Source organism: Spermophilus citellus, assembly GCF_964194105.1.
Source record: "Spermophilus citellus genome assembly, chromosome: 5".
NCBI lineage: Eukaryota > Metazoa > Chordata > Mammalia > Rodentia > Sciuridae > Spermophilus > Spermophilus citellus.
Window position 1 is genome coordinate 29,267,962 of NC_138186.1, and position 27,679 is coordinate 29,295,640.

Below are 27,679 nucleotides of genomic sequence, written 5' to 3' on the forward strand. Positions count from 1 at the left end.
AAGAAGCTAGGACAAACCGTGTTGGATTTAGAGTTCCAAATACTTCTATCAATATAGGAGAAAACAGAGTGAAACCTAAAAATTCAAACTGTTACTGGAAACGAACGCTTCAACATAGAAGAATGAAATTTGGGGAACCAAGTCAGCTTAGTGTACTGATCATTACCTGAAAGTATCATCCAGTTTGGGTGAAAAAATATTTGCTGAGATTTCTGGAGATTCGTAATTTTTGGACGCTTGGCAACCCCTTTATATGGAAGTGTTTCTCGCCAGTCACTACTTAGGGCTACATCAAGAGGAAACAAAACATAGAGATAGAACGTGAAACTACATTATTGTGTCAAGTTTCAAGAAGCTAGCACAAACCGTGTTGGATTTAGAGTTCCAAATACATCTATCAATATAGGAGAAAACAGAGTGAAACCTAAAAATTCAAACTGTTACTGGAAACGAACGATTCAACATAGAAGAACGAAATTTGGTGAACCAAGTCAGCTTAGTGTACTGATCATTACCTGAAAGTATCATCCAGTTTGGGTGAAAAAATATTTGCTGAGATTTCTGGAGATTCGTAATTTTTGGACGCTTGGCAACCCCTTTATATGGAAGTGTTTCTCGCCAGTCACTGCTTAGGGCTACATCAAGAGGAAACAAAACATAGAGATAGAACGTGAAACTACATTATTGTGTCAAGTTTCAAGAAGCTAGCACAAACCGTGTTGGATTTAGAGTTCCAAATACATCTATCAATATAGGAGAAAACAGAGTGAAACCTAAAAATTCAAACTGTTACTGGAAACGAACGCTTGAACATAGAATAATGAAATTTGGGGAACCAAGTCAGCTTAGTGTACTGATCATTACCTGAAAGTATCATCCAGTTTGTGTGAAAAAATATTTGCTGAGATTTCTGGAGATTCGTAATTTTTGGAAGCTTGGCAACCCGTTTCCATGAAAGTGTTTCTCGCCAGTCACTGCTAAGGGCTACATCAAGAGGAAACAAAACATAGAGACAGAACGTGAAACTAATTTATTGTGTCAAGTTTCAAGAAGCTAGCACAAACCGTGTTGGATTTAGAGTTCCAAATACAACTATCAATATAGGAGAAAATAGAGTGAAACCTAAAAATTCAAACTGTTACTGGAAATGAACGCTTCAACATAGAAGGACGAAGTTGCGGGAACCAAGTCGCCTTAGTGTACTGATCATTACCTGAAATTATCATCCAGTTTGGGTGAAAAAATATTTGCTGAGATTTCTGGAGATTCGTAATTTTTGGAAGCTTGGCAACCCCTTTCCATGAAAGTGTTTCTCGCCTGTCACTGCTTAGGGCTACATCAAGAGGAAACAAAACATAGAGATAGAACGTGAAACTACTTTATTGTGACAAGTTTCAAGAAGCTAGCACAAACCGTGTTGTATTTAGAGTTCCAAATACATCTATCAATATAGGAGAAAACAGAGTGAAACCTAAAAATTCAAACTGTTACTGGAAACGAACGCTTCAACATAGAAGAATGAAATTTGGGGAACCAAGTCAGCTTAGTGTACTGATCATTACCTGAAAGTATCATCCAGTTTGTGTGAAAAAATATTTGCTGAGATTTCTGGAGATTCGTAATTTTTGGACGCTTGGCAACCCCTTTATATGGAAGTGTGTCTCGCCAGTCACTGCTTAGGGCTACATCAAGAGGAAACAAAACATAGAGATAGAACGTGAAACTACATTATTGTGTCAAGTTTCAAGAAGCTAGCACAAACCGTGTTGGATTTAGAGTTCCAAATACATCTATCAATATAGGAGAAAACAGAGTGAAACCTAAAAATTCAAACTGTTACTGGAAACGAACGCTTCAACATAGAAGAACGAAATTTGGTGAACCAAGTCAGCTTAGTGTACTGATCATTACCTGAAATTATCATCCAGTTTGGGTGAAAAAATATTTGCTGAGATTTCTGGAGATTCGTAATTTTTGGAAGCTTGGCAACCCCTTTCCATGGAAGTGTTTCTCGCCAGTCACTGCTTAGGGCTACATCAAGAGGAAACAAAACATAGAGATAGAACGTGAAACTACATTATTGTGTCAAGTTTCAAGAAGCTAGCACAAACCGTGTTGGATTTAGAGTTCCAAATACATCTATCAATATAGGAGAAAACTGAGTGAAACCTAAAAATTCAAACTGTTACTGGAAACGAACGCTTCAACATAGAAGAATGAAATTTGGGGAACCAAGTCAGCTTAGTGTACTGATCATTACCTGAAAGTATCATCCTGTTTGGGTGAAAAAATATTTGCTGAGATTTCTGGAGATTCGTAATTTTTGGACGCTTGGCAACCCCTTTATATGGAAGTGTTTCTCGCCAGTCACTGCTTAGGGCTACATCAAGAGGAAACAAAACATAGAGATAGAACGTGAAACTACATTATTGTGTCAAGTTTCAAGAAGCTAGCACAAACCGTGTTGGATTTAGAGTTCCAAATACATCTATCAATATAGGAGAAAACAGAATGAAACCTAAAAATTCAAACTGTTCCTGGAAATGAACGTTTCAACATAGAAGAACGAAGTTTCGGGAACCAAGTCGCCTTAGTGTACTGATCATTACCTGAAATTATCATCAAGTTTGGGTGAAAAAATATTTGCTGAGATATCTGGAGATTCGTAATTTTTGGATGCTTGGAAACCCCTTTCCATGAAAGTGTTTCTCGCCAGTCACTGCTTAGGGCTACATCAAGAGGAAACAAAACATAGAGATAGAACGTGAAACTACTTTATTGTGTCAAGTTTCAAGAAGCTAGCACAAACCGTGTTGTATTTAGAGTTCAAAATACATCTATCAATATAGGAGAAAACAGAGTGAAACCTAAAAATTCAAACTGTTACTGGAAACGAATGCTTCAACATAGAAGAATGAAATTTGGGGAACCAAGTCAGCTTAGTGTACTGATCATTACCTGAAAGGATCATCCAGTTTGGGTGAAAAAATATTTGCTGAGATTTCTGGAGATTCGTAATTTTTGGATGCTTGGCTACCCCTTTCCATGAAAGTGTTTCTCGCCAGTCACTGCTAAGGGCTACATCAAGAGGAAACAAAACATAGAGACAGAACGTGAAACTAATTATTGTGTCAAGTTTCAAGAAGCTAGCACAAACCGTGTTGGATTTAGAGTTCCAAATACATCTATCAATATAGGAGAAAATAGAGTGAAACCTAAAAATTCAAACTGTTACTGGAAATGAACGCTTCAACATAGAAGGACGAAGTTGAGGGAACCAAGTCGCCTTAGTGTACTGATCATAACCTGAAAGTATCATCCAGTTTGGGTGAAAAAATATTTGCTGAGATTTCTGGAGATTCGTAATTTTTGGAAGCTTGGCAACCCCTTTCCATGAAAGTGTTTCTCGCCAGTCACTGCTTAGCGCTACATCAAGAGGAAACAAAACATAGAGATAGAACGTGAAACTACATTATTGTGTCAAGTTTCAAGAAGCTAGCACAAACCGTGTTGGATTTAGAGTTCCAAATACTTCTATCAATATAGGAGAAAACAGAGTGAAACCTAAAAATTCAAACTGTTACTGGAAACGAACGCTTCAACATAGAAGAATGAAATTTGGGGAACCAAGTCAGCTTAGTGTACTGATCATTACCTGAAAGTATCATCCAGTTTGGGTGAAAAAATATTTGCTGAGATTTCTGGAGATTCGTAATTTTTGGACGCTTGGCAACCCCTTTATATGGAAGTGTTTCTCGCCAGTCACTACTTAGGGCTACATCAAGAGGAAACAAAACATAGAGATAGAACGTGAAACTACATTATTGTGTCAAGTTTCAAGAAGCTAGCACAAACCGTGTTGGATTTAGAGTTCCAAATACATCTATCAATATAGGAGAAAACAGAGTGAAACCTAAAAATTCAAACTGTTACTGGAAACGAACGATTCAACATAGAAGAACGAAATTTGGTGAACCAAGTCAGCTTAGTGTACTGATCATTACCTGAAAGTATCATCCAGTTTGGGTGAAAAAATATTTGCTGAGATTTCTGGAGATTCGTAATTTTTGGACGCTTGGCAACCCCTTTATATGGAAGTGTTTCTCGCCAGTCACTGCTTAGGGCTACATCAAGAGGAAACAAAACATAGAGATAGAACGTGAAACTACATTATTGTGTCAAGTTTCAAGAAGCTAGCACAAACCGTGTTGGATTTAGAGTTCCAAATATATCTATCAATATAGGAGAAAACAGAATGAAACCTAAAAATTCAAACTGTTACTGGAAATGAACGCTTCAACATAGAAGAACGAAGTTTCGAGAACCAAGTCGCCTTAGTGTACTGATCATTACCTGAAACTATCATCCAGTTTGGGTGAAAAAATATTTGCTGAGATTTCTGGAGATTCGTAATTTTTGGATGCTTGGCAACCCCTTTATATGGAAGTGTTTCTCGCCAGTCACTGCTTAGGGCTACATCAAGAGGAAACAAAACATAGAGATAGAACGTGAAACTACATTATTGTGTCAAGTTTCAAGAAGCTAGCACAAACCGTGTTGGATTTAGAGTTCCAAATACATCTATCAATATAGGACAAAACAGAGTGAAACCTAAAAATTCAAACTGTTACTGGAAACGAACACTTCAACATAGAAGAACGAAATTTGGTGAACCAAGTCAGCTTAGTGTACTGATCATTACCTGAAAGTATCATCCAGTTTGGGTGAAAAAATATTTGCTGAGATTTCTGGAGATTCGTAATTTTTGGAAGCTTGGCAAACCGTTTCCATGAAAGTGTTTCTCGCCAGTCACTGCTAAGGGCTACATCAAGAGGAAACAAACATAGAGACAGAATGTGAAACTAATTTATTGTGTCAAGTTTCAAGAAGCTAGCACAAACCGTGTTGGATTTAGAGTTCCAAATACATCTATCAATATAGGAGAAAACAGAGTGAAACCTAAAAATTCAAACTGTTACTGGAAACGAACGCTTCAACATAGAAGAATGAAATTTGGGGAACCAAGTCAGCTTAGAGTACTGATCATTACCTGAAAGTATCATCCAGATTGGGTGAAAAAATATTTGCTGAGATTTCTGGAGATTCGTAATTTTTGGACGTTGGCAACCCCTTTATATGGAAGTGTTTCTCGCCAGTCACTGCATAGGGCTACATCAAGAGGAAACAAAACATAGAGATAGAACGTGAAACTACATTATTGTGTCAAGTTTCAAGAAGCTAGCACAAACCGTGTTGGATTTAGAGTTCCAAATACATCTATCAATATAGGAGAAAACAGAGTGAAACCTAAAAATTCAAACTGTTACTGGAAACGAACGCTTCAACATAGAAGAACGAAATTTGGTGAACCAAGTCAGCTTAGTGTACTGATCATTACCTGAAATTATAATCCAGTTTGGGTGAAAAAATATTTGCTGAGATTTCTGGAGATTCGTAATTTTTGGAAGCTTGGCAACCCCTTTCCATGGAAGTGTTTCTCGCCAGTCACTGCTTAGGGCTACATCAAGAGGAAACAAAACATAGAGATAGAACGTGAAACTACATTATTGTGTCAAGTTTCAAGAAGCTAGCACAAACCGTGTTGGATTTAGAGTTCCAAATACATCTATCAATATAGGAGAAAACAGAGTGAAACCTAAAAATTCAAACTGTTACTGGAAACGAACGCTTCAACATAGAAGAATGAAATTTGGGGAACCAAGTCAGCTCAGTGTACTGATCATTACCTGAAAGTATCATCCAGTTTGGGTGAAAAAATATTTGCTGAGATTTCTGGAGATTCGTAATTTTTGGACGCTTGGCAACCCGTTTCCATGAAAGTGTTTCTCGCCAGTCACTGCTAAGGGCTACATCAAGAGGAAACAAAACATAGAGACAGAACGTGAAACTACTTTATTGTGTCAAGTTTCAAGAAGCTAGCACAAACCGTGTTGGATTTAGAGTTCCAAATACATCTATCAATATAGGAGAAAACAGAGTGAAACCTAAAAATTCAAACTGTTACTGGAAAAGAACGCTTCAACATAGAAGAACCAAATTTGGTGAACCAAGTGGGCTTAGTGTTCTGATCATTACCTGAAAGTATCATCCAGTTTGTGTGAAAAAATATTTGCTGAGATTTCTGGAGATTCGTAATTTTTGGAAGCTTGGCAACCCCTTTCCATGAAAGTGTTTCTCGCCTGTCACTGCTTAGGGCTACATCAAGAGGAAACAAAACATAGAGATAGAACGTGAAACTACATTATTGTGTCAAGTTTCAAGAAGCTAGCACAAACCATGTTGTATTTAGAGTTCCAAATACATCTATGAATATAGGAGAAAACGGAGTGAAACCTAAAAATTCAAACTGTTACTGGAAACGAACGCTTCAACATAGAAGAATGAAATTTGGGGAACCAAGTCAGCTTAGGGTACTGATCATTACCTGAATCTATCATCAAGTTTGGGTGAAAAAATATTTGCTGAGATTTCTGGAGATTCGTAATTTTTGGATGCTTGGCAACCCCTTTCCATGAAAGTGTTTCTCGCCAGTCACTGCTTAGGGCTACATCAAGAGGAAACAAAACATAGAGATAGAACGTGAAACTACTTTATTGTGTCAAGTTTCAAGAAGCTAGCACAAACCGTGTTGTATTTAGAGTTCCAAATACATCTATCAATATAGGAGAAAACAGAGTGAAACCTAAAAATTCAAACTGTTACTGGAAACGAACGCTTCAACATAGAAGAATGAAATTTGGGGAACCAAGTCAGCTTAGTGTACTGATCATTACCTGAAAGTATCATCCAGTTTGTGTGAAAAAATATTTGCTGAGATTTCTGGAGATTCGTAATTTTTGGACGCTTGGCAACCCCTTTATATGGAAGTGTTTCTCGCCAGTCACTGCTTAGGGCTACATCAAGAGGAAACAAAACATAGAGATAGAACGTGAAACTACATTATTGTGTCAAGTTTCAAGAAGCTAGCACAAACCGTGTTGGATTTAGAGTTCCAAATACATCTATCAATATAGGAGAAAACAGAGTGAAACCTAAAAATTCAAACTGTTACTGGAAACGAACGCTTCAACATAGAAGAACGAAATTTGGTGAACCAAGTCAGCTTAGTGTACTGATCATTACCTGAAATTATCATCCAGTTTGGGTGAAAAAATATTTGCTGAGATTTCTGGAGATTCGTAATTTTTGGAAGCTTGGCAACCCCTTTCCATGGAAGTGTTTCTCGCCAGTCACTGCTTAGGGCTACATCAAGAGGAAACAAAACATAGAGATAGAACGTGAAACTACATTATTGTGTCAAGTTTCAAGAAGCTAGCACAAACCGTGTTGGATTTAGAGTTCCAAATACATCTATCAATATAGGAGAAAACAGAGTGAAACCTAAAAATTCAAACTGTTACTGGAAACGTACGCTTCAACATAGAAGAATGAAATTTGGGGAACCAAGTCAGCTTAGTGTACTGATCATTACCTGAAAGTATCATCCAGTTTGGGTGAAAAAATATTTGCTGAGATTTCTGGAGATTCGTAATTTTTGGACGCTTGGCAACCCGTTTCCATGAAAGTGTTTCTCGCCAGTCACTGCTAAGGGCTACATCAAGAGGAAACAAAACATAGAGACAGAACGTGAAACTACTTTATTGTGTCAAGTTTCAAGAAGCTAGCACAAACCGTGTTGGATTTAGAGTTCCTAATACATCTATCAATATAGGAGAAAACAGAGTGAAACCTAAAAATTCAAACTGTTACTGGAAAACAACGCTTCAACATAGAAGAACGAAATTTGGTGAACCAAGTGGGCTTAGTGTTCTGATCATTACCTGAAAGTATCATCCAGTTTGTGTGAAAAAATATTTGCTGAGATTTCTGGAGATTCGTAATTTTTGGAAGCTTGGCAACCCCTTTCCATGAAAGTGTTTCTCGCCTGTCACTGCTTAGGGCTACATCAAGAGGAAACAAAACATAGAGATAGAACGTGAAACTACATTATTGTGTCAAGTTTCAAGAAGCTAGCACAAACCATGTTGTATTTAGAGTTCCAAATACATCTATGAATATAGGAGAAAACGGAGTGAAACCTAAAAATTCAAACTGTTACTGGAAATGAACGCTTCAACATAGAAGAATGAAATTTGGGGAACCAAGTCAGCTTAGTGTACTGATCATTACCTGAATCTATCATCAAGTTTGGGTGAAAAAATATTTGCTGAGATTTCTGGAGATTCGTAATTTTTGGATGCTTGGCAACCCCTTTCATGAAAGTGTTTCTCGCCAGTCACTGCTTAGGGCTACATCAAGAGGAAACAAAACATAGAGATAGAACGTGAAACTACTTTATTGTGTCAAGTTTCAAGAAGCTAGCACAAACCGTGTTGTATTTAGAGTTCCAAATACATCTATCAATATAGGAGAAAACAGAGTGAAACCTAAAAATTCAAACTGTTACTGGAAACGAACGCTTCAACATAGAAGAATGAAATTTGGGGAACCAAGTCAGCTTAGTGTACTGATCATTACCTGAAAGTATCATCCAGTTTGGGTGAAAAAATATTTGCTGAGATTTCTGGAGATTCGTAATTTTTGGACGCTTGGCAACCCCTTTATATGGAAGTGTTTCTCGCCAGTCACTGCTTAGGGCTACATCAAGAGGAAACAAAACATAGAGATAGAACGTGAAACTACATTATTGTGTCAAGTTTCAAGAATCTAGCACAAACCGTGTTGGATTTAGAGTTCCAAATACATCTATCAATATAGGAGAAAACAGAGTGAAACCTAAAAATTCAAACTGTTACTGGAAACGAACGCTTCAACATAGAAGAACGAAATTTGGTGAACCAAGTCAGCTTAGTGTACTGATCATTACCTGAAATTATCATCCAGTTTGGGTGAAAAAATATTTGCTGAGATTTCTGGAGATTCGTAATTTTTGGAAGCTTGGCAACCCCTTTCCATGGAAGTGTTTCTCGCCAGTCACTGCTTAGGGCTACATCAAGAGGAAACAAAACATAGAGATAGAACGTGAAACTACATTATTGTGTCAAGTTTCAAGAAGCTAGCACAAACCGTGTTGGATTTAGAGTTCCAAATACATCTATCAATATAGGAGAAAACAGAGTGAAACCTAAAAATTCAAACTGTTACTGGAAACGTACGCTTCAACATAGAAGAATGAAATTTGGGCAACCAAGTCAGCTTAGTGTACTGATCATTACCTGAAAGTATCATCCAGTTTGGGTGAAAAAATATTTGCTGAGATTTCTGGAGATTCGTAATTTTTGGACGCTTGGCAACCCGTTTCCATGAAAGTGTTTCTCGCCAGTCACTGCTAAGGGCTACATCAAGAGGAAACAAAACATAGAGACAGAACGTGAAACTACTTTATTGTGTCAAGTTTCAAGAAGCTAGCACAAACCATGTTGTATTTAGAGTTCCAAATACATCTATCAATATAGGAGAAAACAGAGTGAAACCTAAAAATTCAAACTGTTACTGGAAAAGAACGCTTCAACATAGAAGAACGAAATTTGGTGAACCAAGTGGGCTTAGTGTTCTGATCATTACCTGAAAGGATCATCCAGTTTGTGTGAAAAAATATTTGCTGAGATTTCTGGAGATTCGTAATTTTTGGAAGCTTGGCAACCCGTTTCCATGAAAGTGTTTCTCGCCAGTCACTGCTAAGGGCTACGTCAATAGGAAACAAAACATAGAGAAAGAACGTGAAACTACTTTATTGTGTCAAGTTTCAAGAAACTAGCACAAACCGTGTTGGATTTAGAGTTCCAAATACATCTATCAATATAGGAGAAAACAGAATGAAACCTAAAAATTCAAACTGTTACTGGAAATGAACGCTTCAACATAGAAGAAAGAAGTTTCGGGAACCAAGTCGCCTTAGTGTACTGATCATTACCTGAAACTATCATCAAGTTTGGGTGAAAAAATATTTGCTGAGATTTCTGGAGATTCGTAATTTTTGGATGCTTGGCAACCCCTTTCCATGAAAGTGTTTCTCGCCAGTCACTGCTAAGGGCTACATCAAGAGGAAACAAAACATAGAGACAGAACGTGAAACTAATTTATTGTGTCAAGTTTCACGAAGCTAGCACAAACCGTGTTGTATTTAGAGTTCCAAATACATCTATCAATATAGGAGAAAACAGAGTGAAACCTAAAAATTCAAACTGTTACTGGAAACGAACGCTTCAACATAGAAGAATGAAATTTGGGGAGCCAAGTCAGCTTAGTGTACTGATCATTACCTGAAAGTATCATCCAGTTTGTATGAAAAAATATTTGCTGAGATTTCTGGAGATTCGTAATTTTTGGATGCTTGGCAACCCCTTTCCATGAAAGTGTTTGTCGCCAGTCACTGCTTAGGGCTACATCAAGAGGAAACAAAACATAGAGATAGAACGTGAAACTACTTTATTGTGTCAAGTTTCAAGAAGCTAGCACAAACCGTGTTGGATTTAGAGTTCCAAATACATCTATCAATATAGGAGAAAACAGAGTGAAACCTAAAAATTCAAACTGTTACTGGAAACGAACGCTTCAACATAGAAGAATGAAATTTGGGGAACGAAGTCAGCTTAGTGTACTGATCACTACCTGAAAGTATCATCCAGTTTGTGTGAAAAAATATTTGCTGAGATTTCTGGAGATTCGTAATTTTTGGAAGCTTGGCAACCCGTTTCCATGAAAGTGTTTCTCGCCAGTCACTGCTAAGGGCTACATCAAGAGGAAACAAAACATAGAGACAGAACGTGAAACTAATTTATTGTGTCAAGTTTCAAGAAGCTAGCACAAACCGTGTTGGATTTAGAGTTCCAAATACATCTATCAATATAGGAGAAAATAGAGTGAAACCTAAAAATTCAAACTGTTACTGGAAATGAACGCTTCAACATAGAAGGACGAAGTTGCGGGAAACAAGTCGCCTTAGTGTACTGATCATTACCTGAAATTATCATCCAGTTTGGGTGAAAAAATATTTGCTGAGATTTCTGGAGATTCGTAATTTTTGGAAGCTTGGCAACCCGTTTCCATGAAAGTGTTTCTCGGCAGTCACTGCTAAGGGCTACGTCAAGAGGAAACAAGACATAGAGAAAGAACGTGAAACTACTTTATTGTGTCAAGTTTCAAGAAGCTAGCACAAACCGTGTTGGATTTAGAGTTCCAAATACATCTATCAATATAGGAGAAAACAGAATGAAACCTAAAAATTCAAACTGTTACTGGAAATGAACGCTTCAACATAGAAGAAAGAAGTTTCGGGAACCAAGTCGCCTTAGTGTACTGATCATTACCTGAATCTATCATCAAGTTTGGGTGAAAAAATATTTGCTGAGATTTCTGGAGATTCGTAATTTTTGGATGCTTGGCAACCCCTTTCCATGAAAGTGTTTCTCGCCAGTCACTGCTTAGGGCTACATCAAGAGGAAACAAAACATAGAGATAGAACGTGAAACTACTTTATTGTGTCAAGTTTCAAGAAGCTAGCACAAACCGTGTTTTATTTAGAGTTCCAAATACATCTATCAATATAGGAGAAAACAGAGTGAAACCTAAAAATTCAAACTGTTACTGGAAACGAACGCTTCAACATAGAAGAATGAAATTTGGGGAACCAAGTCAGCTTAGTGTACTGATCATTACCTGAAAGTATCATCTAGTTTGGGTGAAAAAAATTTTGCTGAGATTTCTGGAGATTCGTAATTTTTGGATGCTTGGCAACCCCTTTCCATGAAAGTGTTTCTCGCCAGTCACTGCTAAGGGCTACATCAAGAGGAAACAAAACATAGAGACAGAACGTGAAACTACTTTATTGTGTCAAGTTTCAAGAAGCTAGCACAAACCGTGTTGTATTTAGAGTTCCAAATACATCTATCAATATAGGAGAAAACAGAGTGAAACCTAAAAATTCAAACTGTTACTGGAAACAAACGCTTCAACATAGAAGAATGAAATTTGGGGAGCCAAGTCAGCTTAGTGTACTGATCATTACCTGAAAGTATCATCCAGTTTGGGTGAAAAAAATATTTGCTGAGATTTCTGGAGATTCGTAATTTTTGGAAGCTTGGCAACCCCTTTCCATGAAAGTGTTTCTCGCCAGTCACTGCTTAGGGCTACATCAAGAGGAAACAAAACATAGAGATACAACGTGAAACTACATTATTGTGTCAAGTTTCAAGAAGCTAGCACAAACCGTGTTGGATTTAGAGTTCCAAATACATCTATCAATATAGGATAAAACAGAGTGAAACCTAAAAATTCAAATTGTTACTGGAAACAAACGCTTCAACATAGAAGAACGAAATTTGGTGAACCAAGTCAGCTTAGTGTACTGATCATTACCTGAAAGTATCATCCAGTTTGGGTGAAAAAATATTTGCTGAGATTTCTGGAGATTCGTAATTTTTGGACGCTTGGCAACCCCTTTATATGGAAGTGTTTCTCGCCAGTCACTGCTTAGGGCTACATCAAGAGGAAACAAAACATAGAGATAGAACGTGAAACTACATTATTGTGTCAAGTTTCAAGAATCTAGCACAAACCGTGTTGGATTTAGAGTTCCAAATACATCTATCAATATAGGAGAAAACAGAGTGAAACCTAAAAATTCAAACTGTTACTGGAAACGAACGCTTCAACATAGAAGAACGAAATTTGGTGAACCAAGTCAGCTTAGTGTACTGATCATTACCTGAAAGTATCATCCAGTTTGTGTGAAAAAATATTTGCTGAGATTTCTGGAGATTCGTAATTTTTGGATGCTTGGCTACCACTTTCCATGAAAGTGTTTCTCGCCAGTCACTGCTAAGGGCTACATCAAGAGGAAACAAAACATAGAGACAGAACGTGAAACTAATTATTGTGTCAAGTTTCAAGAAGCTAGCACAAACCGTGTTGGATTTAGAGTTCCAAATACATCTATCAATATAGGAGAAAATAGAGTGAAACCTAAAAATTCAAACTGTTACTGGAAATGAACGCTTCAACATAGAAGGACGAAGTTGCGGGAACCAAGTCGCCTTAGTGTACTGATCATTACCTGAAAGTATCATCCAGTTTGGGTGAAAAAATATTTGCTGAGATTTCTGGAGATTCGTAATTTTTGGAAGCTTGGCAACCCCTTTCCATGAAAGTGTTTCTCGCCAGTCACTGCTTAGCGCTACATCAGAGGAAACAAAACATAGAGTGAACGTGAAACTACATTATTGTGTCAAGTTTCAAGAAGCTAGCACGAACCGTGTTGTATTTAGAGTTCCAAATACTTCTATCAATATAGGAGAAAACAGAGTGAAACCTAAAAATTCAAACTGTTACTGGAAACGAACGCTTCAACATAGAAGAATGAAATTTGGGGAACCAAGTCAGCTTAGTGTACTGATCATTACCTGAAAGTATCATCCAGTTTGGGTGAAAAAATATTTGCTGAGATTTCTGGAGATTCGTAATTTTTGGACGCTTGGCAACCCCTTTATATGGAAGTGTTTCTCGCCAGTCACTGCTTAGGGCTACATCAAGAGGAAACAAAACATAGAGATAGAACGTGAAACTACATTATTGTGTCAAGTTTCAAGAAGCTAGCACAAACCGTGTTGGATTTAGAGTTCCAAATACATCTATCAATATAGGAGAAAACAGAGTGAAACCTAAAAATTCAAACTGTTACTGGAAACGAACGATTCAACATAGAAGAACGAAATTTGGTGAACCAAGTCAGCTTAGTGTACTGATCATTACCTGAAAGTATCATCCAGTTTGGGTGAAAAAATATTTGCTGAGATTTCTGGAGATTCGTAATTTTTGGACGCTTGGCAACCCCTTTATATGGAAGTGTTTCTCGCCAGTCACTGCTTAGGGCTACATCAAGAGGAAACAAAACATAGAGATAGAACGTGAAAATACATTGTGTCAAGTTTCAAGAAGCTAGCACAAACCGTGTTGGATTTAGAGTTCCAAATACATCTATCAATATAGGAGAAAACAGAGTGAAACCTAAAAATTCAAACTGTTACTGGAAACGAACGCTTCAACATAGAAGAACGAAATTTGGTGAACCAAGACAGCTTAGTGTACTGATCATTACCTGAAAGTATCATCCAGTTTGTGTGAAAAAATATTTGCTGAGATTTCTGGAGATTCGTAATTTTTGGAAGCTTGGCAACCCGTTTCCATGAAAGTGTTTCTCGCCAGTCACTGCTAAGGGCTACATCAAGAGGAAACAAACATAGAGACAGAACGTGAAACTAATTTATTGTGTCAAGTTTCAAGAAGCTAGCACAAACCGTGTTGGATTTAGAGTTCCAAATACATCTATCAATATAGGAGAAAATAGAGTGAAACCTAAAAATTCAAACTGTTACTGGAAATGAACGCTTCAACATAGAAGGACGAAGTTGCGGGAACCAAGTCGCCTTAGTGTACTGATCATTACCTGAAATTATCATCCAGTTTGGGTGAAAAAATATTTGCTGAGATTTCTGGAGATTCATAATTTTTGGAAGCTTGGCAACCCCTTTCCATGAAAGTGTTTCTCGCCTGTCACTGCTTAGGGCTACATCAAGAGGAAACAAAACATAGAGATAGAACGTGAAACTACATTATTGTGTCAAGTTTCAAGAAGCTAGCACAAACCGTGTTGTATTTAGAGTTCCAAATACATCTATGAATATAGGAGAAAACGGAGTGAAACCTAAAAATTCAAACTGTTACTGGAAACGAACGCTTCAACATAGAAGAATGAAATTTGGGGAACCAAGTCAGCTTAGTGTACTGATCATTAACTGAAAGTATCATCCAGTTTGGATGAAAAAATATTTGCTGAGATTTCTGGAGATTCGTAATTTTTGGATGCTTGGCAACCCCTTTCCATGAAAGTGTTTGTCGCCAGTCACTGCTTAGGGCTACATCAAGAGGAAACAAAACATAGAGATAGAACGTGAAAATACTTTATTGTGTCAAGTTTCAAGAAGCTAGCACAAACCGTGTTGGATTTAGAGTTCCAAATACATCTATCAATATAGGAGAAAACAGAGTGAAACCTAAAAATTCAAACTGTTACTGGAAACGAACGCTTGAACATAGAATAATGAATTTTGGGGAACCAAGTCAGCTTAGTGTACTGATCATTACCTGAAAGTATCATCCAGTTTGTGTGAAAAAATATTTGCTGAGATTTCTGGAGATTCGTAATTTTTGGAAGCTTGGCAACCCGTTTCCATGAAAGTGTTTCTCGCCAGTCACTGCTAAGGGCTACATCAAGAGGAAACAAAACATAGAGACAGAACGTGAAACTAATTTATTGTGTCAAGTTTCAAGAAGTTAGCACAAACCGTGTTGGATTTAGAGTTCCAAATACAACTATCAATATAGGAGAAAATAGAGTGAATCCTAAAAATTCAAACTGTTACTGGAAATGAACGCTTCAACATAGAAGGACGAAGTTGCGGGAACCAAGTCGCCTTAGTGTACTGATCATTACCTGAAATTATCATCCAGTTTGGGTGAAAAAATATTTGCTGAGATTTCTGGAGATTCGTAATTTTTGGAAGCTTGGCAACCCCTTTCCATGAAAGTGTTTCTCGCCTGTCACTGCTTAGGGCTACATCAAGAGGAAACAAAACATAGAGATAGAACGTGAAACTACTTTATTGTGACAAGTTTCAAGAAGCTAGCACAAACCGTGTTGTATTTAGAGTTCCAAATACATCTATCAATATAGGAGAAAACAGAGTGAAACCTAAAAATTCAAACTGTTACTGGAAACGAACGCTTCAACATAGAAGAATGAAATTTGGGGAACCAAGTCAGCTTAGTGTACTGATCATTACCTGAAAGTATCATCCAGTTTGTGTGAAAAAATATTTGCTGAGATTTCTGGAGATTCGTAATTTTTGGACGCTTGGCAACCCCTTTATATGGAAGTGTGTCTCGCCAGTCACTGCTTAGGGCTACATCAAGAGGAAACAAAATATAGAGATAGAACGTGAAACTACATTATTGTGTCAAGTTTCAAGAAGCTAGCACAAACCGTGTTGGATTTAGAGTTCCAAATACATCTATCAATATAGGAGAAAACAGAGTGAAACCTAAAAATTCAAACTGTTACTGGAAACGAACGCTTCAACATAGAAGAACGAAATTTGGTGAACCAAGTCAGCTTAGTGTACTGATCATTACCTGAAATTATCATCCAGTTTGGGTGAAAAAATATTTGCTGAGATTTCTGGAGATTCGTAATTTTTGGAAGCTTGGCAACCCCTTTCCATGGAAGTGTTTCTCGCCAGTCACTGCTTAGGGCTACATCAAGAGGAAACAAAACATAGAGATAGAACGTGAAACTACATTATTGTGTCAAGTTTCAAGAAGCTAGCACAAACCGTGTTGGATTTAGAGTTCCAAATACATCTATCAATATAGGAGAAAACTGAGTGAAACCTAAAAATTCAAACTGTTACTGGAAACGAACGCTTCAACATAGAAGAATGAAATTTGGGCAACCAAGTCAGCTTAGTGTACTGATCATTACCTGAAAGTATCATCCAGTTTGGGTGAAAAAATATTTGCTGAGATTTCTGGAGATTCGTAATTTTTGGAAGCTTGGCAACCCCTTTATATGGAAGTGTTTCTCGCCAGTCACTGCTTAGGGCTACATCAAGAGGAAACAAAACATAGAGATAGAACGTGAAACTACATTATTGTGTCAAGTTTCAAGAATCTAGCACAAACCGTGTTGGATTTAGAGTTCCAAATACATCTATCAATATAGGAGAAAACAGAGTGAAACCTAAAAATTCAAACTGTTACTGGAAACGAACGCTTCAACATAGAAGAACGAAATTTGGTGAACCAAGTCAGCTTAGTGTACTGATCGTTACCTGAAAGTATCATCCAGTTTGTGTGAAAAAATATTTGCTGAGATTTCTGGAGATTCGTAATTTTTGGACGCTTGGCAACCCCTTTATATGGAAGTGTTTCTCGCCAGTCACTGCTTAGGGCTACATCAAGAGGAAACAAAACATAGAGATAGAACGTGAAACTACATTATTGTGTCAAGTTTCAAGAAGCTAGCACAAACCGTGTTGGATTTAGAGTTCCAAATACATCTATCAATATAGGAGAAAACAGAGTGAAACCTAAAAATTCAAACTGTTACTGGAAACGAACGCTTCAACATAGAAGAACGAAATTTGGTGAACCAAGTCAGCTTAGTGTACTGATCATTACCTGAAATTATAATCCAGTTTGGGTGAAAAAATATTTGCTGAGATTTCTGGAGATTCGTAATTTTTGGACGCTTGGCAACCCCTTTATATGGAAGTGTTTCTCGCCAGTCACTGCTTAGGGCTACATCAAGAGGAAACAAAACATAGAGATAGAACGTGAAACTACATTATTGTGTCAAGTTTCAAGAAGCTAGCACAAACCGTGTTGGATTTAGAGTTCCAAATACATCTATCAATATAGGAGAAAACAGAGTGAAACCTAAAAATTCAAACTGTTACTGGAAACGAACGCTTCAACATAGAAGAATGAAATTTGGGGAACCAAGTCAGCTTAGTGTTCTGATCATTACCTGAAAGTATCATCCAGTTTGGGTGAAAAAATATTTGCTGAGATTTCTGGAGATTCGTAATTTTTGGACGCTTGGCAACCCGTTTCCATGAAAGTGTTTCTCGCCAGTCACTGCTAAGGGCTACATCAAGAGGAAACAAAACATAGAGACAGAACGTGAAACTACTTTATTGTGTCAAGTTTCAAGAAGCTAGCACAAACCGTGTTGGATTTAGAGTTCCAAATACATCTATCAATATAGGAGAAAACAGAGTGAAACCTAAAAATTCAAACTGTTACTGGAAAAGAACGCTTCAACATAGAAGAACGAAATTTGGTGAACCAAGTGGGCTTAGTGTTCTGATCATTACCTGAAAGGATCATCCAGTTTGTGTGAAAAAATATTTGCTGAGATTTCTGGAGATTCGTAATTTTTGGAAGCTTGGCAACCCGTTTCCATGAAAGTGTTTCTCGCCAGTCACTGCTAAGGGCTACGTCAAGAGGAAACAAAACATAGAGAAAGAACGTGAAACTACTTTATTGTGTCAAGTTTGAAGAAGCTAGCACAAACCGTGTTGGATTTAGAGTTCCAAGTACATCTATCAATATAGGAGAAAACAGAATGAAACCTAAAAATTCAAACTGTTACTGGAAACGAACGCTTCAACATAGAAGAATGAAATTTGGGGAACCAAGTCAGCTTAGTGTACTGATCATTACCTGAAAGTATCATCCAGTTTGGGTGAAAAAATATTTGCTGAGATTTCTGGAGATTCGTAATTTTTGGACGCTTGGCAACCCCTTTATATGGAAGTGTTTCTCGCCAGTCACTGCTTAGGGCTACATCAAGAGGAAACAAAACATAGAGATAGAACGTGAAACTACATTATTGTGTCAAGTTTCAAGAAGCTAGCACAAACCGTGTTGGATTTAGAGTTCCAAATACATCTATCAATATAGGAGAAAACAGAGTGAAACCTAAAAATTCAAACTGTTACTGGAAACGAACGCTTCAACATAGAAGAACAAAATTTGGTGAACCAAGTCAGCTTAGTGTACTGATCATTACCTGAAAGTATCATCCAGTTTCGGTGAAAAAAATATTTGCTGAGATTTCTGGAGATTCGTAATTTTTGGACGCTTGGCAACCCCTTTATATGGAAGTGTTTCTCGCCAGTAACTGATTAGGGCTACATCAAGAGGAAACAAAACATAGAGATAGAACGTGAAACTACATTATTGTGTCAAGTTTCAAGAAGCTAGCACAAACCGTGTTGGATTTAGAGTTCCAAATACATCTATCAATATAGGAGAAAACAGAGTGAAACCTAAAAATTCAAACTGTTACTGGAAACGAACGCTTCAACATAGAAGAACGAAATTTGGGGAACCAAGTCAGCTTAGTGTACTGATCATTACCTGAAAGTATCATCCAGTTTGGGTGAAAAAATATTTGCTGAGATTTCTGGAGATTCGTAATTTTTGGACGGTTGGCAACCCGTTTCCATGAAAGTGTTTCTCGCCAGTCACTGCTAAGGGCTACATCAAGAGGAAACAAAACATAGAGACATAACGTGAAACTACTTTATTGTGTCAAGTTTAAAGAAGCTAGCACAAACCGTGTTGGATTTAGAGTTCCAAATACATCTATCAATATAGGAGAAAACAGAATGAAACCTAAAAATTCAAACTGTTACTGGAAATGAACGCTTCAACATAGAAGAACGAAGTTTCGAGAACCAAGTCGCCTTAGTGTACTGATCATTACCTGAAACTATCATCCAGTTTGGGTGAAAAAATATTTGCTGAGATTTCTGGAGATTCGTAATTTTTGGATGCTTGGCAACCCCTTTCCATGAAAGTGTTTCTCGCCAGTCACTGCTTAGGGCTACATCAAGAGGAAACAAAACATAGAGATAGAACGTGAAACTACTTTATTGTGTCAAGTTTCAAGAAGCTAGCACAAACCGTGTTGGATTTAGAGTTCCAAATACATCTATCAATATAGGAGAAAACAGAGTGAAACCTAAAAATTCAAACTGTTACTGGAAACGAACGCTTCAACATAGAAGAATGAAATTTGGGGAACCAAGTCAGCTTAGTGTACTGATCATTACCTGAAAGTATCATCCAGTTTGTGTGAAAAAATATTTGCTGAGATTTCTGGAGATTCGTAATTTTTGGAAGCTTGGCAACCCGTTTCCATGAAAGTGTTTCTCGCCAGTCACTGCTAAGGGCTACATCAAGAGGAAACAAAACATAGAGACAGAACGTGAAACTAATTTATTGTGTCAAGTTTCAAGTAGCTAGCACAAACCGTGTTGGATTTAGAGTTCCAAATACATCTATCAATATAGGAGAAAATAGAGTGAAAACTAAAAATTCAAACTGTTACTGGAAATGAACGCTTCAACATAGAAGGACGAAGTTGCGGGAACCAAGTCGCCTTAGTGTACTGATCATTACCTGAAATTATCATCCAGTTTGGGTGAAAAAATATTTGCTGAGATTTCTGGAGATTCGTAATTTTTGGATGCTTGGAAACCCCTTTCCATGAAAGTGTTTCTCGCCAGTCACTGCTTAGGGCTACATCAAGAGGAAACAAAACATAGAGATAGAACGTGAAACTACTTTATTGTGTCAAGTTTCAAGAAGCTAGCACAAACCGTGTTGTATTTAGAGTTCCAAATACATCTATCAATATAGGAGAAAACAGAGTGAAACCTAAAAATTCAAACTGTTACTGGAAACGAATGCTTCAACATAGAAGAATAAAATTTGGGGAACCAAGTCAGCTTAGTGTACTGATCATTACCTGAAAGGATCATCCAGTTTGGGTGAAAAAATATTTGCTGAGATTTCTGGAGATTCGTAATTTTTGGATGCTTGGCTACCCCTTTCCATGAAAGTGTTTCTCGCCAGTCACTGCTAAGGGCTACATCAAGAGGAAACAAAACATAGAGACAGAACGTGAAACTAATTATTGTGTCAAGTTTCAAGAAGCTAGCACAAACCGTGTTGGATTTAGAGTTCCAAATACATCTATCAATATAGGAGAAAATAGAGTGAAACCTAAAAATTCAAACTGTTACTGGAAATGAACGCTTCAACATAGAAGGACGAAGTTGAGGGAACCAAGTCGCCTTAGTGTACTGATCATAACCTGAAAGTATCATCCAGTTTGGGTGAAAAAATATTTGCTGAGATTTCTGGAGATTCGTAATTTTTGGAAGCTTGGCAACCCCTTTCCATGAAAGTGTTTCTCGCCAGTCACTGCTTAGCGCTACATCAAGAGGAAACAAAACATAGAGATAGAACGTGAAACTACATTATTGTGTCAAGTTTCAAGAAGCTAGGACAAACCGTGTTGGATTTAGAGTTCCAAATACTTCTATCAATATAGGAGAAAACAGAGTGAAACCTAAAAATTCAAACTGTTACTGGAAACGAACGCTTCAACATAGAAGAATGAAATTTGGGGAACCAAGTCAGCTTAGTGTACTGATCATTACCTGAAAGTATCATCCAGTTTGGGTGAAAAAATATTTGCTGAGATTTCTGGAGATTCGTAATTTTTGGACGCTTGGCAACCCCTTTATATGGAAGTGTTTCTCGCCAGTCACTACTTAGGGCTACATCAAGAGGAAACAAAACATAGAGATAGAACGTGAAACTACATTATTGTGTCAAGTTTCAAGAAGCTAGCACAAACCGTGTTGGATTTAGAGTTCCAAATACATCTATCAATATAGGAGAAAACAGAGTGAAACCTAAAAATTCAAACTGTTACTGGAAACGAACGATTCAACATAGAAGAACGAAATTTGGTGAACCAAGTCAGCTTAGTGTACTGATCATTACCTGAAAGTATCATCCAGTTTGGGTGAAAAAATATTTGCTGAGATTTCTGGAGATTCGTAATTTTTGGACGCTTGGCAACCCCTTTATATGGAAGTGTTTCTCGCCAGTCACTGCTTAGGGCTACATCAAGAGGAAACAAAACATAGAGATAGAACGTGAAACTACATTATTGTGTCAAGTTTCAAGAAGCTAGCACAAACCGTGTTGGATTTAGAGTTCCAAATACATCTATCAATATAGGAGAAAACAGAGTGAAACCTAAAAATTCAAACTGTTACTGGAAACGAACGCTTGAACATAGAATAATGAAATTTGGGGAACCAAGTCAGCTTAGTGTACTGATCATTACCTGAAAGTATCATCCAGTTTGTGTGAAAAAATATTTGCTGAGATTTCTGGAGATTCGTAATTTTTGGAAGCTTGGCAACCCGTTTCCATGAAAGTGTTTCTCGCCAGTCACTGCTAAGGGCTACATCAAGAGGAAACAAAACATAGAGACAGAACGTGAAACTAATTTATTGTGTCAAGTTTCAAGAAGCTAGCACAAACCGTGTTGGATTTAGAGTTCCAAATACAACTATCAATATAGGAGAAAATAGAGTGAAACCTAAAAATTCAAACTGTTACTGGAAATGAACGCTTCAACATAGAAGGACGAAGTTGCGGGAACCAAGTCGCCTTAGTGTACTGATCATTACCTGAAATTATCATCCAGTTTGGGTGAAAAAATATTTGCTGAGATTTCTGGAGATTCGTAATTTTTGGAAGCTTGGCAACCCCTTTCCATGAAAGTGTTTCTCGCCTGTCACTGCTTAGGGCTACATCAAGAGGAAACAAAACATAGAGATAGAACGTGAAACTACTTTATTGTGACAAGTTTCAAGAAGCTAGCACAAACCGTGTTGTATTTAGAGTTCCAAATACATCTATCAATATAGGAGAAAACAGAGTGAAACCTAAAAATTCAAACTGTTACTGGAAACGAACGCTTCAACATAGAAGAATGAAATTTGGGGAACCAAGTCAGCTTAGTGTACTGATCATTACCTGAAAGTATCATCCAGTTTGTGTGAAAAAATATTTGCTGAGATTTCTGGAGATTCGTAATTTTTGGACGCTTGGCAACCCCTTTATATGGAAGTGTGTCTCGCCAGTCACTGCTTAGGGCTACATCAAGAGGAAACAAAACATAGAGATAGAACGTGAAACTACATTATTGTGTCAAGTTTCAAGAAGCTAGCACAAACCGTGTTGGATTTAGAGTTCCAAATACATCTATCAATATAGGAGAAAACAGAGTGAAACCTAAAAATTCAAACTGTTACTGGAAACGAACGCTTCAACATAGAAGAACGAAATTTGGTGAACCAAGTCAGCTTAGTGTACTGATCATTACCTGAAATTATCATCCAGTTTGGGTGAAAAAATATTTGCTGAGATTTCTGGAGATTCGTAATTTTTGGAAGCTTGGCAACCCCTTTCCATGGAAGTGTTTCTCGCCAGTCACTGCTTAGGGCTACATCAAGAGGAAACAAAACATAGAGATAGAACGTGAAACTACATTATTGTGTCAAGTTTCAAGAAGCTAGCACAAACCGTGTTGGATTTAGAGTTCCAAATACATCTATCAATATAGGAGAAAACTGAGTGAAACCTAAAAATTCAAACTGTTACTGGAAACGAACGCTTCAACATAGAAGAATGAAATTTGGGGAACCAAGTCAGCTTAGTGTACTGATCATTACCTGAAAGTATCATCCTGTTTGGGTGAAAAAATATTTGCTGAGATTTCTGGAGATTCGTAATTTTTGGACGCTTGGCAACCCCTTCATATGGAAGTGTTTCTCGCCAGTCACTGCTTAGGGCTACATCAAGAGGAAACAAAACATAGAGATAGAACGTGAAACTACATTATTGTGTCAAGTTTCAAGAAGCTAGCACAAACCGTGTTGGATTTAGAGTTCCAAATACATCTATCAATATAGGAGAAAACAGAATGAAACCTAAAAATTCAAACTGTTCCTGGAAATGAACGTTTCAACATAGAAGAACGAAGTTTCGGGAACCAAGTCGCCTTAGTGTACTGATCATTACCTGAAATTATCATCAAGTTTGGGTGAAAAAATATTTGCTGAGATATCTGGAGATTCGTAATTTTTGGATGCTTGGAAACCCCTTTCCATGAAAGTGTTTCTCGCCAGTCACTGCTTAGGGCTACATCAAGAGGAAACAATACATAGAGATAGAACGTGAAACTACTTTATTGTGTCAAGTTTCAAGAAGCTAGCACAAACCGTGTTGTATTTAGAGTTCAAAATACATCTATCAATATAGGAGAAAACAGAGTGAAACCTAAAAATTCAAACTGTTACTGGAAACGAATGCTTCAACATAGAAGAATGAAATTTGGGGAACCAAGTCAGCTTAGTGTACTGATCATTACCTGAAAGGATCATCCAGTTTGGGTGAAAAAATATTTGCTGAGATTTCTGGAGATTCGTAATTTTTGGATGCTTGGCTACCCCTTTCCATGAAAGTGTTTCTCGCCAGTCACTGCTAAGGGCTACATCAAGAGGAAACAAAACATAGAGACAGAACGTGAAACTAATTATTGTGTCAAGTTTCAAGAAGCTAGCACAAACCGTGTTGGATTTAGAGTTCCAAATACATCTATCAATATAGGAGAAAATAGAGTGAAACCTAAAAATTCAAACTGTTACTGGAAATGAACGCTTCAACATAGAAGGACGAAGTTGAGGGAACCAAGTCGCCTTAGTGTACTGATCATAACCTGAAAGTATCATCCAGTTTGGGTGAAAAAATATTTGCTGAGATTTCTGGAGATTCGTAATTTTTGGAAGCTTGGCAACCCCTTTCCATGAAAGTGTTTCTCGCCAGTCACTGCTTAGCGCTACATCAGAGGAAACAAAACATAGAGTGAACGTGAAACTACATTATTGTGTCAAGTTTCAAGAAGCTAGCACGAACCGTGTTGTATTTAGAGTTCCAAATACTTCTATCAATATAGGAGAAAACAGAGTGAAACCTAAAAATTCAAACTGTTACTGGAAACGAACGCTTCAACATAGAAGAATGAAATTTGGGGAACCAAGTCAGCTTAGTGTACTGATCATTACCTGAAAGTATCATCCAGTTTGGGTGAAAAAATATTTGCTGAGATTTCTGGAGATTCGTAATTTTTGGACGCTTGGCAACCCCTTTATATGGAAGTGTTTCTCGCCAGTCACTGCTTAGGGCTACATCAAGAGGAAACAAAACATAGAGATAGAACGTGAAACTACATTATTGTGTCAAGTTTCAAGAAGCTAGCACAAACCGTGTTGGATTTAGAGTTCCAAATACATCTATCAATATAGGAGAAAACAGAGTGAAACCTAAAAATTCAAACTGTTACTGGAAACGAACGATTCAACATAGAAGAACGAAATTTGGTGAACCAAGTCAGCTTAGTGTACTGATCATTACCTGAAAGTATCATCCAGTTTGGGTGAAAAAATATTTGCTGAGATTTCTGGAGATTCGTAATTTTTGGACGCTTGGCAACCCCTTTATATGGAAGTGTTTCTCGCCAGTCACTGCTTAGGGCTACATCAAGAGGAAACAAAACATAGAGATAGAACGTGAAAATACATTGTGTCAAGTTTCAAGAAGCTAGCACAAACCGTGTTGGATTTAGAGTTCCAAATACATCTATCAATATAGGAGAAAACAGAGTGAAACCTAAAAATTCAAACTGTTACTGGAAACGAACGCTTCAACATAGAAGAACGAAATTTGGTGAACCAAGTCAGCTTAGTGTACTGATCATTACCTGAAAGTATCATCCAGTTTGTGTGAAAAAATATTTGCTGAGATTTCTGGAGATTCGTAATTTTTGGAAGCTTGGCAACCCGTTTCCATGAAAGTGTTTCTCGCCAGTCACTGCTAAGGGCTACATCAAGAGGAAACAAACATAGAGACAGAACGTGAAACTAATTTATTGTGTCAAGTTTCAAGAAGCTAGCACAAACCGTGTTGGATTTAGAGTTCCAAATACATCTATCAATATAGGAGAAAATAGAGTGAAACCTAAAAATTCAAACTGTTACTGGAAATGAACGCTTCAACATAGAAGGACGAAGTTGCGGGAACCAAGTCGCCTTAGTGTACTGATCATTACCTGAAATTATCATCCAGTTTGGGTGAAAAAATATTTGCTGAGATTTCTGGAGATTCATAATTTTTGGAAGCTTGGCAACCCCTTTCCATGAAAGTGTTTCTCGCCTGTCACTGCTTAGGGCTACATCAAGAGGAAACAAAACATAGAGATAGAACGTGAAACTACATTATTGTGTCAAGTTTCAAGAAGCTAGCACAAACCGTGTTGTATTTAGAGTTCCAAATACATCTATGAATATAGGAGAAAACGGAGTGAAACCTAAAAATTCAAACTGTTACTGGAAACGAACGCTTCAACATAGAAGAATGAAATTTGGGGAACCAAGTCAGCTTAGTGTACTGATCATTAACTGAAAGTATCATCCAGTTTGGATGAAAAAATATTTGCTGAGATTTCTGGAGATTCGTAATTTTTGGATGCTTGGCAACCCCTTTCCATGAAAGTGTTTGTCGCCAGTCACTGCTTAGGGCTACATCAAGAGGAAACAAAACATAGAGATAGAACGTGAAAATACTTTATTGTGTCAAGTTTCAAGAAGCTAGCACAAACCGTGTTGGATTTAGAGTTCCAAATACATCTATCAATATAGGAGAAAACAGAGTGAAACCTAAAAATTCAAACTGTTACTGGAAACGAACGCTTGAACATAGAATAATGAATTTTGGGGAACCAAGTCAGCTTAGTGTACTGATCATTACCTGAAAGTATCATCCAGTTTGTGTGAAAAAATATTTGCTGAGATTTCTGGAGATTCGTAATTTTTGGAAGCTTGGCAACCCGTTTCCATGAAAGTGTTTCTCGCCAGTCACTGCTAAGGGCTACATCAAGAGGAAACAAAACATAGAGACAGAACGTGAAACTAATTTATTGTGTCAAGTTTCAAGAAGTTAGCACAAACCGTGTTGGATTTAGAGTTCCAAATACAACTATCAATATAGGAGAAAATAGAGTGAATCCTAAAAATTCAAACTGTTACTGGAAATGAACGCTTCAACATAGAAGGACGAAGTTGCGGGAACCAAGTCGCCTTAGTGTACTGATCATTACCTGAAATTATCATCCAGTTTGGGTGAAAAAATATTTGCTGAGATTTCTGGAGATTCGTAATTTTTGGAAGCTTGGCAACCCCTTTCCATGAAAGTGTTTCTCGCCTGTCACTGCTTAGGGCTACATCAAGAGGAAACAAAACATAGAGATAGAACGTGAAACTACTTTATTGTGACAAGTTTCAAGAAGCTAGCACAAACCGTGTTGTATTTAGAGTTCCAAATACATCTATCAATATAGGAGAAAACAGAGTGAAACCTAAAAATTCAAACTGTTACTGGAAACGAACGCTTCAACATAGAAGAATGAAATTTGGGGAACCAAGTCAGCTTAGTGTACTGATCATTACCTGAAAGTATCATCCAGTTTGTGTGAAAAAATATTTGCTGAGATTTCTGGAGATTCGTAATTTTTGGACGCTTGGCAACCCCTTTATATGGAAGTGTGTCTCGCCAGTCACTGCTTAGGGCTACATCAAGAGGAAACAAAATATAGAGATAGAACGTGAAACTACATTATTGTGTCAAGTTTCAAGAAGCTAGCACAAACCGTGTTGGATTTAGAGTTCCAAATACATCTATCAATATAGGAGAAAACAGAGTGAAACCTAAAAATTCAAACTGTTACTGGAAACGAACGCTTCAACATAGAAGAACGAAATTTGGTGAACCAAGTCAGCTTAGTGTACTGATCATTACCTGAAATTATCATCCAGTTTGGGTGAAAAAATATTTGCTGAGATTTCTGGAGATTCGTAATTTTTGGAAGCTTGGCAACCCCTTTCCATGGAAGTGTTTCTCGCCAGTCACTGCTTAGGGCTACATCAAGAGGAAACAAAACATAGAGATAGAACGTGAAACTACATTATTGTGTCAAGTTTCAAGAAGCTAGCACAAACCGTGTTGGATTTAGAGTTCCAAATACATCTATCAATATAGGAGAAAACTGAGTGAAACCTAAAAATTCAAACTGTTACTGGAAACGAACGCTTCAACATAGAAGAATGAA